This window comes from Panthera onca, chromosome E3 (genome assembly GCF_046562875.1).
Source record: "Panthera onca isolate mPanOnc1 chromosome E3, mPanOnc1 haplotype 2, whole genome shotgun sequence".
Classification (NCBI taxonomy): Eukaryota; Metazoa; Chordata; class Mammalia; order Carnivora; family Felidae; genus Panthera; species Panthera onca.
Window position 1 is genome coordinate 25,641,655 of NC_138354.1, and position 15,694 is coordinate 25,657,348.

General features: G+C 41.1%; 2 long non-coding RNA genes across 2 annotated transcripts in view; one reads left to right on the forward strand and one right to left on the reverse strand.

Moving 5' to 3' along the window:
• LOC144614774 (uncharacterized) overlaps positions 1 to 5,192 on the forward strand; it is a 44,449-nt gene extending 39,257 nt beyond the window's left edge. The window contains exon 5 of the long non-coding RNA XR_013552913.1: positions 523 to 5,192. This is a non-coding gene — a long non-coding RNA (uncharacterized LOC144614774). The remainder of the gene's footprint in view (positions 1 to 522) is intronic.
• On the reverse strand, positions 1,814 to 15,196 carry LOC132689166 (uncharacterized). The gene is made up of 3 exons (XR_009614890.2): positions 15,108 to 15,196; positions 3,897 to 4,031; positions 1,814 to 1,870 (listed from the first exon to the last, which is right to left on the reverse strand). It is a non-coding gene; the product is annotated as an uncharacterized LOC132689166 (long non-coding RNA).
• Between the last annotated feature and the right edge of the window lie 498 nt (positions 15,197 to 15,694).

Below are 15,694 nucleotides of genomic sequence, written 5' to 3' on the forward strand. Positions count from 1 at the left end.
TCCATGTGGATTGTTCAATCTTTCCACTTATGTATAAGGTGCCTTCCACATGTGAACAGTTATTATATAACTATTTCTGAATAGAAATGTATTTAGACTAATATACTAATCATAAAATGAAAACTATGGGAATTTAGTAGTGATGCTGCAGACTTGCACTGATAACATCAGAGTACTAAGCTATATGGAACTTGAATTTAGGAATGTAGGGCTATGGTTCACAAGAAAATAAAAATAAAGAATGTTAAAAAAATCAAATAAATGACCTTCTCCTCAAACTAAAATAAGGTCTTCACATTGAGTCAAGGTGGGAAAGGGGTATTAGGCCCATGTCCTGTCACCCCTCCAGGCTCATCACTTTATAGACGGGAATGCTGGAGGAGGTGGGAGGGTCACAGGGGAGGGACATGAGCTCCACCAATCACAGGGACAGGTGCCCCACTGTCTGAGACACAGAGGAGAACACCCTTCTGTCACCCCTTCAGACCACCTTCTGTACTTAGTGCTTGTGATTCTTTTCAGGCCACATGATGATCACCCACAGGAACAGGCTGCACGGCAGTCTTCCAGGCACTGGTTTCTGCCTCGGGCATCCCACAGGCAGCCTCTTTCCTTCCATCACATCCAGTCTTGGATAAAGAAAAAGAATGGACTTCTATAAGAGTTGCAACACCACGTACTCTACTAGATAACAGCTCAGGCATCATCCCTGGAAACATCCATAAAAACACAAGTCAAACTACCATACCTGTATTTCAAGTAGGTGACCTCCCTGCTCTGCTCTGTCATCTCCCTCTCCCAGACTTGAATCTTGATATGGGGGAGAAAAACATACCCACCTTCAGTTGTGCCAGACTGTGCACCAAAGAGACAGAGGAGGAAAAAAGAAAACACCCAGTTGTCCTGAGCATTCTTCTCATAAACTGCGATCTGAAAAAGCCAACAATGAAAAGCCCATGTTTAGGGATTCCAAGGGCCACTACACTCACCCGCATGAGGTGCTAAGGGTTCAATACATCAGGCAGAACTCAGGTTCCCTGATGTCTGAAGGTGAGCTCTGCCTGTTGCAGCTGTTCTCTTGTTTGTTCAATTTGTTGCCTGTGAGTTACAATTGCTTTCATCAAATAAGGCCCGATATTGGTTAGGATTATACATAATCTGTCCATGTTTCCATCAGCCTCATATCTGTCCCCTGATATAATTTATTCTTACACATGAAACACTCTTTACATGGTTATAAATGTACAGTAGGATCAAAGCTATTGTTCCGTCCTTTCCTTACTCATTATTCCATGCCCATAGGGTTCAGAGTTCATAGAATTCCTTCCCATTTTCAATCTTTTCCTAATTCATCACATGACAAGTGTCTTTCATCATAAAGCTCTATTCTTTAACTTATATCGTCACCATGTTTCCTAGGGTTGCAAAGACCAGGGCCATGAAATGTCACCACCATGTTGATGGGTATGATACATCCTACGACACACTGCTTTCCTATAGATTATGACACTTGACACCAACCCCCCAGGAACGTTAGCATTGATGAAATTTCTATACAGTCTGGCCATTGCTTGAGATCCACAAATGTTTAGAAATGTAATTGTTTTGTTCTTTCTAAAACTTACCTTTTTTTTAGTCTGCTAATACTCTATGCCTATGTCCTCTGAATTTGTGTTTATATTACTATGTTGGGTCTAAACATTGTAAAAAGGTTAAAAACAAAAAATGAGCAGGGTTTTCATGTGCTGCTGGTAATTAGTAGCTGAACTCACTTGTACTTGTTTTCTTCTGTAGTTTTTTTCAAATTTTCCCTGCAGCTGCCAGCTGATTCTTCTTTGCCGCCAGTTCACACTGTGTCATTTTAAGCTTCCTAAGATAGGAAAAATATATACATAGTCCAGGAGCCAAGGTCCAGAAATTCTGCCTTTTTACCTCCCAGCACTCTTGAAGGCAAATATCCCTTTCCCCATCTCTCCCGTAAATGCACAGACTGACAACACAATCAGAGAAATGAACACCCCATTTAAGTTAAAGAAAATTCAACGTCTGTCTGCTGCCATGTCTTTGCTATCAGAACTGTCTTTCTAGTTCTCTGCTTCTACTCCTTCATCATAAAGTCATCAAATAACGTTGCACTCTGTGCCTTCCAAGAGTTGGTCTTTTGTTTGAGATGGTGAAGCCTCATTTCAGCAATGTCACAAACTATGACCAACTGTACCCATTAGGATGAAGCAAGAGATCATCACTAGTCTTACACCTCCATGTGGAGCCCTGATTCTCAGTCCAAAAGTTGTACCCTGACACAATCACCCTGAAAGAGACCTTCCAGGATATGGCTTCACCAGCATTGCAGCTCACTCCCTGACATTGCTAGGGGTTAGGAGTACAACCCCTGCCTCCACCTTCATATATCTTGGTGGAGGAAAAGGCCAATCTTAGAGCAGCAACGTCTCCTGAAGTATAACCTGATATGAACTGTCATATAGTCTGGGTTTATATATAGTCTGTTTTCTGGAGAGGAAACAGATTTCAGATGGAAAACTATCAACTTCATACAGTCAATCTACTTTAACAAGACTGATTCCATTGATAGTGAAGACAGCAAAGGGAAATGCCTTAAAAGGCTGGTTTGCCGTGTTACCATCAGACTATTTTGTTTGTGTAGTTGATTTAAAGGGTTTCTACTTGGCACTTGATGTACTCAAGAATCACATGCAAAACTGAAAGTCTCTTAGAAACTGACACAAAAGCCCTAGACAGAGAAAGGCACATGCATTTCCTTCTGGCCTCTGAGGCAGTCCTTCAGCAAATGCTTTCTGGAGTGGTTGTAATATAGTGGCTCTGTTGTAAGGGAGTGAAGGAAGAAAGGTGGTCAGGGCTCTGTACCCACTCCCAAAAAGAGCTTACAAATTAATAAAAACAAGATGCCAATGAGACAGAGCATCCCTCACCTCAGGTGTGGGAAGGAATAACACACAGCCGAGTCTCCAGGGAAGAGAACGAAGAGCTCATTTCCCATTATGAATGAGGGACTCTAAAGGCCCCGATCTCTGCCTGAGAATGAATGGAAATACTGTACAAAGGAGGAAATATGTGAATGAATGCACCAAATTTCTATCAACCTCATGAAGACACACAAGACCAAGAGAGAGAAGAAGGAAGCCCATGACAAAGCCAGCCTGGCAGTTGGAGCCAATCTCCCTAGGTTTCATCGATGATTTGGGAGGCTTACAAATGAACTGCATTGAAGCTGAACAACTTTAGGGGCATAGACTTAGAATGAAACACGACCTTAGTTCAGGGTCGGCCAGCAAAGATGAGCCCTAGTGAAGCTGCAGGCTTTGGTCAAGACCCAGAGGAGTTACACTTAAAAATCAGGGGACAGGAAATAACTAGGCTTTCTTAGGGATTGGGCCTGTAGTGAACAATCTCACTGGCAGAATGGATGCAGGGATCCAGTACTGCTGGCGCCCCTACCCACTTTCCAGGAAGAAATTACTGTTGTTTCTGCAGCAAGATAATTCCATTTTTTCCCTCTACACTTTTGACCCATGTCTGGTCCTGAACACAAATGACCTAATTGATGACAAAACAACGTGATGGGATTGAAACCTATAGGACAATGTAGATGGATCCAGAGCAGATCCAGGTATCAATGTTATTAATGCTGGTACCTTCCCTCTTCTGCCCCAAATACATGACACAATGTGTGACAAGCACTCAGGACAGAAAGGAAAATGCAGGTTACAGAAAACAAGGTAGGAAGGAAAGGCACAATTCTACTGAATGCATTTGGCAAAAAGACTCTGGACCCAGTTCCAAAACAAGTATCTCTACTGGCTGCCACATTCATTCATACAACGGTACTTATGACAGTTATCACATGATCATCTTACTCTTCTGTAGCCACTTTTGTCCATAGAATTCTTCAAGGATGCCTGCTTTCTCCTTCAGCTGTTTGACTTTTGCTTCCTTGGTTGCTTTCACAGACCTCAACACATTACACTTGTCTTCCAGGGCCTTTTTATTTTCTGTAAAAAAAAAAAATGGGTTTTCTTTGTAAGTGTGTACATGACCTGAGTCTTGATTTTGGTGTGACAAAAAAAAGGGCAAGAACCATGACGGCAGGAAGCTATTCTTTCCCTTCCCAATGCAAAGTCATTGTCATCATATGGGGATTTCTCCCCAACAGACAATATACCTTCCAGTTGACAGTTACTGGACCTAAAGGCTCTTAGCTCTACATCATCAAATTCACCATTTGCATCTTTTGGTTAAGACATATATGAGAAAAGACTTTCAAGAAACAATGATTCCACAACAATTTGAGTGTACCTAACACAAAAGGATTGTACACCACAATAAACAAAGACCTTGAGGCATAAATATAACTAGAAGACAAAAATGGTGGAAAATAGTTCATGTACAACAGCTTATACATGGCTCTTAGTGGTGTGTGTATATATATATATATTCCTCTATTCTCATTGAAAATTCACTGTTCAGCATTAAGAGAGAAAGAGACCATGGGGCACCTGGGTAGCTCAGTCAGTTGAGCATCAGACTCTTGATTTTGGATCAGGTCATGATTCCAGGATCATGGGATCAAGACCTGTGTTGGCCTCCATGCTGAGTGTGGATCCTGCTTAAGATTCTCTTTCTCTCTGCCCCTTTCCCCTACTTGCATGCCCTCTCTAAAATTAAAAAAAATTAATAAAAAAGAATTAAAAAAATTTTTTTAAAGGGAAAGGATTATACACTTTGGCTAACACCCTTTATCTCTCAACTATATTTGGGGACTTTCTACTATCTTATAGGGCAGAGCTGAATGATGTGATAATTACCTAGTTGTGAAAATAAAAGATACTTCCTAGTCTTTGAAATAGCAAAACTCATCATGGTGCTCCTAGTGAAATTCCAGCGCACTGTTCAGAAAGAGGTTTGGTTCCCAGAGGCCCGGTCTTTACTGTGGTAAACAGCAAGCAAATATGCTGTGCTCACCCTACCCAATGAACAAAAAGCCTCCAAAGCCAAGTTACAGTAAAACTCAGCAGCCATCCCTTATCATTTCCTGATTCTTGACATTTCTTTCTCTGAGATTGCAAGGTAGCACATGCAGTTTGAAGGGTGTCATTTAAAATTTCATTAAAGTGGGCACCTGGGTGGCTCAGGTGGTTAAGCGTCCAACTTCAGCTTATGTCGTGATCTCATGGTTTGTGAGTTCAAGCCCTGCCTTGGACTCTGTGCTGATAGTTCAGAGCCTGGAGCCTGTTTTGGATTCTGTGTTTCTGTCTCTCTGTGCTCCCTTCCCTGCTTGTGCTCTGTCTCTAGCTGTCTCTCAAAAAATAAATAAACGCCAATTTTTAAAAATATTTCATTAAAGTGCTCAGCTTCTTGATGTTCTCCTTCAACAAAATATGTTGAATGAGTAATAATAGTTCATTAATTTTACTTGTGTTTTTAGAACACAGTCCAGGCAAAGAAGAGATTATTACCTTCAACTTAAGAGCTTCATCAGAGAGAAACTTAGTTTCTCTCTTAGTTTCCTGAAGACCTTTCCTTAATTCATTTTTCTATAAAACACGAAAAAAGATTCAGAATTCAAAAAAAAAACAAAACCATACTGCTAGATAAACCTATCTTCTAATGTGTGACTCCTTTCACAAATAAAGAGGTAGCTCTTTACATTTGTGAAGCTTGTCTTCAATTGGGACTGTTTATTGAACACATGAAATAGGTCAGTAGGATGAACTACCAGAGTGGAAATAACCGAAATGAAATCACAAAAAAATATTTGAAAGGGCAATGCTACCTTCTGTTTCCAAATGGATATTTCCTCAGCAAGTAAAGTTCTCTATTTTCTTTCTTAAAAAATATTGGTTTTTCTCAGTTATTCACTGTAAACTAAACTAAAAGGAGATAAAACATTTTCTAAGGTTGTTACCAAACCAGTGACATTGAATAATCCCAGTGTATTAGCAACACAGACACATGATCTGACAGATGGGTGTAACTAACATTTTAGCTTTCCCAAAGCTATCCCAAAATTAAGTTTGCCATCAAAACAAATTATTAGTAAAGCTTGATTTCCCAAAGAAATCAAGTTTTAGCAAGATTTTAAACCTAAGAAAACCTTATTTCAATGAGATTCCTATTTAAAATATTGTCCAAAATGGAGAAACGCATAAAATATCTTCTCCTAATTTCTCTCACATCTAGAATCACCCTTCTTGGAAAATTCAATCACTTTAAATACTTATGTCACCACCAGAGATGAAACAGAAAAATCAAATCCTATCAACTTACATTTCTCTCCTCCAATTATTAGGTACTTAAATAAGTCCCTGAAAATAAAGGAACAAAAACAAAACCATCATTCAGTCTTGGTTTGAGCCACTTACACCCCCAGGTGCTATTTGGAATTCCACACAAGGAAATCTCAAACTGCTGACTGATTGACTACCCAAAGGCCTTGGATGACTTCCTGCTGCTCACAGATTGCCTTTCATGAACCGGAGGCTGGGGGCCCTGGAGGACAAGGTCTTTGGAATCAAACATACGGGTACAATCTCAGCTTTAAACTTAGTGGCTGGAGGATCCGGATTAATGACAATTCGTAGAAGACGAACTTTTTTCATCCCAACATGAGAATGTTACCCTCCAACCTTACAGGAATATTATTCAACACACATGAAGCACCCAATTACAGGTGGATAACACATGTAAGCTCTAGAACAGACTCCTCTAATAGGGATTAATTCTCTCATCTGGCCCCAAAATGCAAACTTCTGTTGGCCCATTGTGAGAGCTCTCATGCCCTGAGTTCACTCTTCTCACCGCTACCACTACTGCATTCACAGTGATGAACACCAGGCTTTGAGGGCTTGCTGAATGTCAGGCAGCCACCCTGGCTCTCAACAGCACCAAGGAAACACCACATTCTATGGAGCCCATACAGAATACATTGCCCCCATTTGCATCATATTCACTTCTCATTCTTCCCTGGCATTAACAGCTCCCTCCACCTCAGACTCAAAACCTTGGTTTAAACTCCCTTGTGAAACACACCCTGCCTGGCAATATCTGGCTTCTTCTCTAAGCTTAAGCCACTTGATAGACTCAAAGAGTGTTTTTTCATCTTCACATTTCACCAAGAGCCAGATCATGGCAAAGTACTAACTCCAAACTTCAGCCTTGTTTACTAACCATTTCTATGTAAAATTACACTCATTTCATTCCCTCTACTCTGGTGATGTGTTCCTCCTCCTGATCTCTTATATTAAGGGATGGTTAACTCCCTCCACATTGTCACTTAGGCTCCAAACAGGAAAGAGAAAGATTTTTTAAGAGTTAACAAGTCATTTAGACATCAAAAGTCACCATATTTATCCCCAGTTGAATTAAAATGCACATCAAGTGGTGCCTACGTGGCTCAGTTGGCCGAGTGTCCCAACTTTGGCTCAGGTCATGGTCTCGCGGTTCATGGGTTCTACCCTCACATTGGGCTCTGTGGTGACAGCTGGGATCCTGGAGCCCACTTCAGACTCTGTGTCTCCCTCTCTCTGTCCCTCCCCCGCTTGCACTCTCTCTCGCTCAAAATAAACATAAAAAAACCCACATCAAACACTAGTACTGAGAAAATATCATGAAGAAACTAAAGCTTAAATTCTTACCTCGATTTTCTCAAGGCTCTAAGAGAGGAAAAACCAAATTAAGTTTGCCATCAAAACAAATTATTAGTAAAAACCTATAATTCCTGGTAAATACCAAAACAGTAATCCAATGAAATTACAATAAACATTTTATTTTGCATAATGAACTCACAGGATTAAAAACTTAAAAAAGTTAGAATTTCCTGTTTAATTCATGATACTTCACAATTTCTGTTAAAGAGTACAATATAAATAGCTTATTTTTGACCCAAAAATCTGTTTACATTAAATGAACATTCAACCTATTCAATTTTGACAATTGATAATACATTTAAAAAATGCACTAAATGGTCATTTCCCTGGTCTTTTTTTTTAACCTGGTATCCACACTGAAGTTTGGAACTAAGATTATTTTTAAATCCTGAAATAAAGAAAGAAGGAACTGGGGTGCCTGGGTGGCTCAGTTGGTTAAGCGGCTGACTTCAGCTCAGGTCATGATCTCGTGGTCCATGAGTTCGGGCCCATGTCGGGTTCTGTACTGACAGCTCGGAGCCTGGAGCCTGTTTTGGATTCTGTGTCTCCCTCTCTCTGACCCTCCCCCATTCATGCTCTGTCTCTCTCTGTCTCAAAAATAAAGAAGCGTTTAAAAAAAAAAGGGAGGGAGATGAGGGATGGGGGAGGGAGGGAGATGAGGGATGGGGGAGGGAGGGAGATGAGGGATGGGGGAGGGAGGGAGAGAAGGAATGAAGGTAGGAAGGAAGGCAGGCAGGATGAGCAAAACCTTTGTGTTAACATATGCCTCTTTTATTCTCTAAAAAGCTCTTCTTAAATCTTACACGGAGTTGGATGTTTGCTGAATTCACACACAGAGCACATCAGATGCCATGATTTTTTCCAGACCACCATCAGTTAAATAAAAGCCATCAAATGAGAAAAAAGAATAAAATATGCATAGAGCTAAAGCACAAACAACAGAAATGACAGCTAATATTTCTTTTAAAAAAATATTATTGTCAAATTGGCTTCCATACAAGACCCAGTGTTCATCCCAAAAAATGCCCTCCTCAATGCCTATCACCCACTTTCCCCTCTCCCCCACCCATCAACCCTCAGTATGTTCTGTGTATTCAAGAGTCTCTTATGGTTTGCCTCCTTCCCTCTCTGTAACTTTTTCCCCTTCCCCTCCCCCATGGTCTTCTGACAAGTTTCTCAAGATCTCACATATGAGTGAAAACATATGATATCTGTCTTTCTCTGACTTATTTCACTTAGCATAATACCCTCCAGTTCCATCCATGTTGCTGCAAATGGCCAGATTTCATTCTTTCTCATTGCCAAGTAGTATTAGTATTCCATTGTATATATAAACCACATCTTCTTTATCCATTCATTAATTGATGGACATTTAGGCTTTTTCCATAATTTGGCTGTTGTTGAAAGTGCTGCTATAAACATTAGGTACATGTGCCCCTATGCATCAGCACTCCTGTATCCCTTGGGTAAATTCCTAGCAGTGCTATTGCTGGGTCATAGGGTAGGTCTATTTTTAATTTTTTGAGGAAACTTCACACTGTTTTCCAGAGTAGCTGCACCAGTTTGCATTCCCACCAACAGTGCAAGAGGGTTCCAGTTTCTCCACATCCTCGCTAGCATCTATAGTCTCCTGATTTGTTCATTTTAGCCACTCTGACCAGCATAAGACGATATCTCAGTGTGGTTTTGATTTGTATTTCCCTGATTATGAGTGATGTGGAGCATTTTTTCATGTGTCAGTTGGCCATCTGGATGTCTTCTTTGGCAAAGAGTCTATTCATGTCTTCTGCCCATTTCTTCACTGGGTTATTTGTTTTTTGGGTGTTAAGTTTGGTAAGTTCTTTATGGGTTTTGGATTCTAACCCTTTTTCTGATATGTCATTTGTAAATATCTTCTCCCATTCCATTGGTTGCCTTTTAGTTTTGTTGACTGTTCCCTTTGCAGTGCAGAAGATTTTTATCTTGATGAGGTCCCAATAGTTCATTTTTGCTTTTAATTCCCTTGCCTTTGGAGATGTGTCAGGTAAGAAATTGCTGTGGCTGAGGTCAAAGAGATTTTTTCCTGCTTTTTCCTCTAGGGTTTTGATGGTTTCCTGTCTCACATTTAGGTATTTCATCCATGTTGAGTTTATTTTTGTGTATGGTGTAAGAAAGTGGTCCAGTTTCATTTTTCTGCATGTTGCTATCTAGTCTCATAACTAGGTTCTCAAAGACAATGGTCATGACCAGGTGCAGATAGGAAATACACGACAAGTTAGTTATTGCAAAACTCAGAAATGAGGTAGGGAAAGAGAGCTGAACTGATCTATGAGATGCAGCCCAAGTAGAGGAGGAAAATTCTAATAAAGACGACCAAGAAATTTCCTCCTTTGTGGTCTGAAAAGAAACAGAATAGAATCTATTTTGACTAGAGGTATTCATGGGGGGATGAGTCTGCCTCAATACAAGGGTTGTTCCTGACTACTGAGGCTTTCCAGATCCAGCTCTACGAATCTGGTGCCTGTCAATCAAAAGAAGTCTACTTACTTCTATGCTTATTCCCTGTCTCTCTCCCCTGGGGGTACAGTTTTTGATGTTTTAAAAAATGTTTATATATTTTGAGAGAAAGAGGGACCATGCACGTTGGAGAGGGGCAGAGAGAGAGAGGGAGATAAAGAGTCCCAAGCAGTCTCTGAGATGTCAGTGAAAAGCCCAATGGAACTCAATCTCACAAACCATGAGATCATGACGTGAGCCAAAATTAAGAGTCACACACTTAACACACTGAGCTACCTAGGTGCCCCACAGGTTTGCTCTTTCATGAGTAAGTTAAACATTCACACTGGAATCCACATCTTCATATTCGGACAATCCTAAGGACATTCAGAAACTTTTTGCTTTGGGTAAATCAACGCTCAGTACATAATTGGCTAAAGAAAGGACAAATCCTGCACTTCCTGATAATATCACTCCTAGGTATTTTCCTATTGTAAATGTCCCAGCAAGATTCAGCTAGTTTCTGCTGGGCTTCTCAGAGCTCCCTGGGGGCAGCCTCCAAAACCAGAAAGAATGGGATGATCAGAAGTTCTTAAAAGTCAACAAACCAGGAAGCACAGAGCACAAAGGACATTTCGCTTTTTAACCCTTTAGTACAAACACTAATGCTTCAGAAACACTGTTCCCAGGGCTACCAAACTTCACAAATATGAACAATGTGCTGATAGGAAAACAAATTACATCTAAGATGGACCCTAAACGCACAAGGCTTGAATCAGGATCTTGACAGGGCTTCCAAGAGCCAATCTAATACCCATGGTTCCTATTAAAGAAGAGTTTCTGACCTTTTTGAAAACAATTTTAATGAGATATAATTCAAACATCATATAAGCCCCTATTTAAGACTAAGATCTCAGTGGCTTTTAGTGTCTTTATAAATCCTTCCCTTTTGACACTGTAAACATACTGTTTTCAGGTTTCCATCCTGTCAGTGCTGATCTTTTTGGACCAAGGAGCACAGACAGGACCCAGAAATGGATGTGGACAGTTGTGGCCACAACTACTTTAAGCTGGTGGAGAAATCTGTCCTGTGGTCCTCAGTCTTCAGGAAGAATTGAAGTTCTTCTGAAGTTCCCATCAAGAACCCCATGAAAAAATAGTTGTTTAACCACAGTGTGAATGAACCTTATAGGAAGGAAGAATGGAAGAATCCACTGATGTTCCATGTTTACTCACATTTGTGTTTGAGTAACTGGGACACCAGAGCATGAGTAGACAGACAAACAGCCTCTACATCTTCATGTCCTGGTCATTTCAGGGGGCGCTGGGGCACCAGGGAGGATGTAGGGGCAGGAATGGGGGCGGGGTGGTAATTGGGGTTGGGGGTGGTATTTAAGAAAGTGTGGAATTGGGGAAGGGGTGTGTCAGGAGAAGAAGGGACTCAGGGACAGTACCCGCATCAGATCAAGTACTAGAGTGGAGGGAGGGGGGTTTAGACAGGTTAGTTGGTCAGCAGGTCGACAAATCACTAGGTGAGCAGGACACAAGTAGTAGGTGGAGCAGAGGAGGATCCATCTATCTTCAAACCTTCAACTGTCTGAATGTTGCCTTAACAGCCTAGAACCTTTATACTCTCTCTCACCCAATCAGCTGCCTTCGCACCTGGTAGATCAAAACAGATACCCAACATGACTTCTCACCTGGTGTACCACCACGTGCCATCCCAACAACAGTTGCTCTTTGGAACACTGGCAGACCTTTTAGTTTCTTGTCCCTCCCAACCCAGGTCCCTGTCCTCTCTTCTGGGAGCTCTCTCCTTCCGTTCAGAACTCCAATGAAATACATAAGCAGAGTGAAAGTTGTCAACCCTCTCTAAATAGCTCAAAGCAGACAGAACATCCATAAAACACAGATCTTGATAGGAACCATCTGAACCCCACAGCTATATCCATATATATGTCCACATCTACATATAACACCGTGGAGGATGCATTAACTTTAGGCATATAGGATTCTGTAACAAAAATTCACTCTACTTATTTTGGCCATAGGGAAATTTCAATAAATTCCAGAGGAATGAAATACACAGAGCATCTTTTGGTAATATAATGTGCTAGATATCACTGTTAAAATGCTCACTAGAAATACCCATATGTTTAGTAATTGAGAAGCACCTCTATAAATATGAATAAAGAAATCCCAAAGAAGAAGAGTTATATTTGACTGAATGATATAAGCATGATAAAATTGTAATCAAACATGTCTCCAGACCTGGAATACCCTGAAATATTGGTGTGAGAAAATTGTCTGGTCCCCACATCATCTCTAATTGACCTAGACATTTTAAAACCTCAAATAGTGGTCGATCTGTCACTTATCAATGTGAACCTCCTACCCATTAGGTTGGACTTTACATTATGAACCCCACGGGGGGAATAATCCAAGCTGACTCTCGTGGGATCTCCTGAGATCTGCAGGAATGGGGACATTTTAAGAGAAATAGGTCATCAACTTCTCTCCTGGGGACCCTGGGACAATACCCAGATTGTTGGCAGCACCAGATGCTCTGGGCAGGGAGGGCCTAGCAGGTGGCAAGGGTCACCCCAATTATAACTGGAGCAGGGATCAGGGAAAGAAGGAGCAGTGAACAGAGATTGGGGGCCTCTAACAAATTAGATCATTCATGGAGGGGAGCGAGGTAGTGTTCCTAAAGCCAGTGTCAGCTTCCCATTGGGGGAGTCCTTTGTGGCCTCTGGGGGCAAGGCCAAGAGCCTAGAGCTTGAAATACAGCTATGCTGCTTACCAGCTGTGTAACCCTGGGCTGGTCTCCTTCAGTACAATGGTTTCTTTTCATGTCCATGCCTGTGTCCATAACTGCTGAGGACAAGAGGAACCCATGTCCTGAGCACCTGTTCACATTAACATCACCATCTCCTTGTGATGCAGGATCATCGAGCCCAATGGTCATGAATGAATTCTTGTGATGTTTTATGGTGCAAACAGGTGTTTTAATTATAGCATGAGGACAGGACCAGTTGGCAGAAAGAGCTGCACTGGGAAGGTGAGGAGTGATTGATTGTATACTTTTAAATTTGGTTAGGTTAGAGATAACCTAAGTCTCTAAAGGGATCTGTGTATGTTAAAGACGACTCATGGGATCCTGGAGGTCTGGCTGTCGTGAAGACAGGGTTGCTTTCAGTCTCTAGCAAAATATCAACATTAAGGCAGCCATGAGTGCCTTGAGCAGGGTCACACTCTGCATGTCTCAAGTATTTATTAGTGGGCTGAAAATTGTGAGAAAATTTAACTTTGACTATGATTCTCTTACCTTTGTTCTCCTCATTTTCCACCCTGAACAATTTTTTAAGTTTCTTTATTTTGAGAGACAGAGAGAGTGAGCAAGGGAGCGGCAGAGAGAGAGGGAAAGAGAGAGAATCCCAAGCACCATCTACTCTCATATTGCTAAGCCCGATGTGGGGTTGAACCCACAAACCATGGGATCATGACCTGAGCTGAAATCAAGGGTCAGAGGCTTAACTGACTGAGAGACCCAAGCACCCACTTGCCCCCTGAACAATTCTGACCCTTAAATCTTTAAGGTTGTTGAAGGTGGAAGGCCTCATCTTCTGTAGCATCTTCCTGCTAAATAGAGACCTAAAGATATCCCTACCTAATGACTCAACATTGATTAGTCAGGAATGTATAGCAGAGTTAGGAAAAGTGGAGGCAGTGAAATCCAATGTGGACATTAAAGAAGTATCTCTGTGGGTGGTAAGGACCATCTGTCAACATGAAGTTATTGTAGTAATGGAGTCTTGACACCAAGAAAACTTTGGGAAAGGCAACATATGGGGATTGGTATGGCTATAAGAATGAGAAGTCCAACAAAGAGACCCTTAATAGTTGACCACATTCCTCCTGTGAACCAGGAGCTTAATCAGTCCTTGAAAGAGAGGGAAGTATTTTGTAGAGCCTTAATTTGAGTATACATGTCAGTTGGTAACCCTGTCATATTTGTGTGATAATCTGGCGTACATACAGAGCACTCTGCTTTAATGAAGCATAGGTGCCTCCTTGGGCTGTAGTCAGAATATCAAGGGCCATTCGGTTTTGGAGGGCCACTTTTTAAACTGAACTTGGTTTGTTTAAAGATCGCTAGTTTATGCTTGGCTAAAGCCTCTATTTGCAATTTCATATCAAAAGAGGTGGCCCCTGGGGCAAATATGGCTAAGGGATAAAACCATCAAGAAGCCCTCTTTGTTTGATGTCTAACTTTAACAATATCCTAATTATGAGTAATCAGCAGCAAGTGGGAAAAAACTTGTCTCAGAAGGTAAGGGCATCCCCAAGTGCATCATCCAATCCAGGCATAAGGGAAGTGGGCCATCCATTATCTCCACAAGCATAGTTAAGCAATGGACTGGGACACACACTCGTTTTATCATCACAGACATACAGAATTGGTCAAGGTGATGGCTGAGTTTACCATAGCAGGGGAATCGATCGCATTTTCCAGCTATTCAAATAATCATATGCCCATGGAGTCCTGTTTTTATCCCCATAGAATAACAAGCAAGAAGAATCTCTGTACGAGTTACTGTGGCAATTTCTCGGAAGTTTACCTCAAGTTGTCTAGCTTAGGCAAAACACATTCAAAGACAATTAGAACCAGAATTTAACACCTGCAAAGAAACATAATTTTCTCTCTAAAATCACCCTAATTCCAGAGATAGCCAAATCAAGACTAATTCATTTGAAAAACAAGTTCAGTTTTAACAAACTTGGACTAATTATTTACATGAGCTCAGCAAGAATAGTGACTGATCATATAGATCTTTACAAATTAACTTTGCTGGAATTTTTATAAAGAATCTTGATTGAACTTTTAGTAGCTGCTCTAGGCCAGAGTCCAAGCCAAATACTTGCCATCAGACATGCCTGCCGTACCTGTAGATGTAGTGAATTCCTCTTCTCAAGGTCACCCAAATATCCTGAGGTTCCTGCACCAGCCAGGAAGTGATATTCTTTACTCATCTGGTAAGGCTGCTGGGAAATCTGTAAGCAAGGTATCAGCAAGGTATCTGTAAGCAAAGTTTCATTTTTTAAAATGTTTATTTATTTTTGAGAGAAAGAGATGGGAGGGATGAGTCGGAGAGGGTCAGAGAGAGAGGGAAACAGAAGATCTTAGCAGGCTCTGTGCTGTCAGTGCAGAGTCTGATGTGGGGCTCCAGCTCACAAACTGTGAGATCATGACCTGGGCTGAAGTTGGACACTTAACTGACTGTGCCACCCCAGTGTCCCTTGGCTTATGTTTCATAAAACCAATGATAGTTCCTTAAAGCTGTATGGTCATATCTGAATCTATGTATGTCTCTCTGAAATATGAAATTCCAGTCAAAGTTTTGGTAAAATAATCACTATTTCCAATAGTGTGCTGTTACAAGGAGAAAAGATTCTTATTGACCTTGAAAGAAAGAGTATTCACTGAGAGCTTTTGAATTTCAGAAGGTTCAGCTAGTGAGGTAAGTTAGATG